Raw genomic sequence first — 3861 nt, forward strand, 5'->3', positions numbered from 1 at the left:
CAGAAGCTTCTGCTAACCCAGAGGCCTCCAGCTCAGCTCAGCCGGCAGATGACCCGGATGTGGTAATCACCCGGACGGAATTTGTTGAGCCGGGGAGACCTACTGCGCTGCCCAAGTGCTCCGCTAAGGAGGAGCTGCTAGGGCGCCACCGGGCCAATCTGGACCTCACCGACTATGCCCATCTGAGCATCGGAGAGATCATCTCCGGCTATGTCAGCCAGGTGCACAAGAGCCGGGACCTAGAGATTGCCATGGTGAACCAGATTCAGCAGAAGTCTGAGGTATTATTCTTCTGTCTTCTTACTTACTGCATAGTTACCTTTACCATGCTAGCCCCAAGTCGACGACTTATGATTGAGTATGTTGTAGACTTAAGTTCCGGCTTACTTCCATGAACCGGTAATTTGTAGATAGGAACGTTCGATATGCATTAGCCCCCAAGTGCCAAGTGTCTTTGCTTGGAAAACGCTTGGGACTTTAAATTTGCATAGTAACTGTTCATGCTATAACCCGGAAATTATGCAGGCTGCTGGAAAGAAGTTTGAAGCTGACATCTCCGATCTCAAGACCCGTCTGAAGACGCAAGAAACTGAGACCCGGAAAGCAAATGCCAAATTTGTGTCCAGTATTGCCGCGCAAGAAAAGCTGAAGACAGACTTTGACGCTGAACGGAGAGCCTGGGCCGAAGAAAAAGCTACTCTGGTGAACCGGGCCGAACAAGCGGAGAAGGCTCTGTCAGAGAAGACCGCCGAACTCTCCGGCTTAAAGCGCCAAGTGTCCCAGATGGTTGCCGCAATCTTCGGTAAGCCACTTCACCGGCTTTCATCAAGTTCATAATCTTTATATCTCATAACTCATCCTTGTCGGCGGCTTATCTTATTCTGTTAAACAGGTCCCAGAAGCGCCAACCTCAACCAAAGTGTGGTAACCAAGCTGAAGGCCGTGTACACCCTGGTGGAGCAGCTCTACACCGGGTCACAGCGTGCTTTGGCTGTGGTGGCCCTATCCAATGAGGTGCCGACTCACCTGGCGGAAGTTCTTCGCCGGCTCGCCGTTCTTCCTCAACGTATTCAAGAGCTGCGACAGGCCTCTGCAAGAGCCGGAGCCATAGCTGCTCTAAGCCGGGCCAAGGCGTTCCTTCCAGAACTAGACCCGGCGGACATCGCTCTGGGCTACCCCAGTTTGAAGGAAGACGGCACCGCCTTCAACCAAAAGGACTTCGCAGCCTGCGTGAAGATCATACGCCCGGTGGCCACTCTGATTGGCAATGATACAGATCTAACTAACTACCAGCCGGGTTACGATGTAGAGAATTAGAGGATCCCCACTCCGCGCTATGAAGCCATCAGCTTAGTCCCGCCAGCTCGTAAGCACACCTTCGCCCCGGAGATTGACCCGGCCGGGTTAATTGACGAGGAAGCTCAATTCGAAGCTCTGAGCGGCATTGACTGGAAGTCGTCAACTTTCTAGGTCTTGGGAACAGCCGGAGGAGAGGAGAGGGATGAGCCGGAGACTTCAACCCAGCAAGCGTCGTAACTCCGTAGACGGTTTATGTGAAACAATTCTTCACCCTTTTGGACTCAATGAGTCTTGTAATAGAATAGGATCAACACTTTAACTGTGCCGTGCCATCGTGCATGTGTTGAATGCTGAATTCTTATGAAAGTTGCTTCCTTATATGTCTCCGGGTCATAATCGATCATTCATTTTCCTTAAGCTCAAATAGTTGCCTTTAATTATCCTGCATAGAAGGACAAATCACAAGTCTCTAGGCGGCTTATCGCACTGAGAATCATAGTTTTAGATATATAACCCGGAATATGAATCAAAAAAGACTGGTCCTCAATTATGTCCTTAATATAGCCGTAATAATACACTTATCGGCCTGCAAGCACACTTCCGGCTTAGATAACCCGGGTAATAAGGTTGGTACCTCAATTCCGGTTTACCAGTCTTAATAACGCCCATTGTGTTCGAATAACACTGTAAATCAAAGTTAAGCCGGCAAAGTGAGACCCGGCCGTGCATACTTGAAATAATCAGAAGAACTCGCTATAAATCAGAAAGACTTAGGGGCTTCCAGTTCGAATACGACCAGAGACCCGTCCCAAAGGGGTTATGCTAGGATTCGAATACGATCATATAGCCCCCAGTGGGTGTGGCGATGCCAATCAAGAGGGTACCGACAGCTATGTTCTCTTTGGTTCGAATACGACCCATGTTTGAACAGGAAGCCCCCAAATGACTTTAAGAATTGTTTAACGACGCTGATTCGAATACGATCCACGTCGGTTCCCAAAGAGGTTAAACTATGATTCAAATATGATCAAAGAAAACTCCCCAATGAGCTCGGCACTTTGCCAATCAAATGGGTATCGACAGCTATGTTCTCTTTGGTTCGAATACGACCTATGTTTGAACAGGAAGCCCCCAAGTGACCTTATTGCTTACGGCTAGATTCGAATACGATCATAAGCCGGACCCTCCTTCAAGTTATCATGTAATCTTGTAAAAGCAACACGTGCACATTTGGAGGAGAAAAAAGGACAGAGGTCCTGCTTTATTGCTTATCATAATATATACATGGCTTAGAGAAATATGTACATTATGAGAGCCGGTGGCTCAAGTGTAGTAAGGCCGAAGCTGAGCTATGTTCCACGGCCGACGGGTCTCTTCCTCCGACTTACGTGAATCTTTGTGCTCCCAAATGTCAATGAGGTAATATGACCCGTTGTGCAAATTCTTGCTGAACACAAAGGGTCCTTCCCAAGGCGGGGATAGCTTGTGCGCATCTGTTTGATCTTGGATGAGCCGGAGCACCAGATCGCCTTCCTGGAAGACCCGGGATTTAACCCGGCGACTATGATAACGGCGCAGGTCTTGTTGGTAAATCGCTGAGCGAGCTGCTGCCACATCCTTCTTGGATATCTATCACTTTGGAACTAATTTTCATGTGTTGCTTTTGACAAGCTCAAACAAATATAAGTGAAGATCATGAGCATAAAATTTCTTTCTCTCAAATTAATTTAAGTGAAGCAAGAGAGATTTTCTTTAAAATTTCACTAACTCTCATATAAATCTGAGTGAAGCAAGAGAGCATTTCTTCAAAAATAACTAAGCACACCATGCTAAAAAAGATACAAGTGAAGCACTAGAGCAAGTCCATAGCTCATAAAAATTTAAGTGAAGCATACAGAGCAATTCTAACAAGTCATGACATAATTTTGGCTCTCTCAAATAGGTGTGTCCAGCAAGGAATCCAGACTTAAAACACAAAATAAAACAAGAAAAGACTCATATCATACAAGATGCTCCAAGCAAAACACATAGTATGTGATGAATAAAAATATTGCTTTGAGTAAAATACCGACAGTCGTTAGAAGAAAGAGGGGATGCCACTCGGGGCATCCCCAAGCTTAGTTGCTTGCTCTCTTCTGGATAATAGCTTGGGATGCCGGGGCATCCCCAAACTTTGGATCTTACCCCTTATTCCTTCATCCATCGTAAGATAACCCAAAACTTGAAAACTTCAATCACACAAAACTCAACAAAACCTTCGTGAGATCCGTTAGTATAAGAAAGAAAAATCACTACTATAAGTACTGTTGCAACCTATTCATATTTTTTTCTTGAATTATCTCTACTGTATTCCAACTTTTCTATGGCAAAAACTCGTCAAAGAAAACCATAGAGCCATCAAAACAAGCACACAACGCAAAGAAAACAGAATCTGTCAAAAACAGAACAGTCTGTAGCAATCTGAATTGTTCGAATACTTATGAAACTCCAAAAATTCTGAAAAAATAGGATGACCTCAGAAATTTGTATATTAATCTTCTGCAAAAAGAATTGGCATTTTAT

Source organism: Triticum aestivum, chromosome 2D (genome assembly GCF_018294505.1).
Source record: "Triticum aestivum cultivar Chinese Spring chromosome 2D, IWGSC CS RefSeq v2.1, whole genome shotgun sequence".
Taxonomy (NCBI): domain Eukaryota; kingdom Viridiplantae; phylum Streptophyta; class Magnoliopsida; order Poales; family Poaceae; genus Triticum; species Triticum aestivum.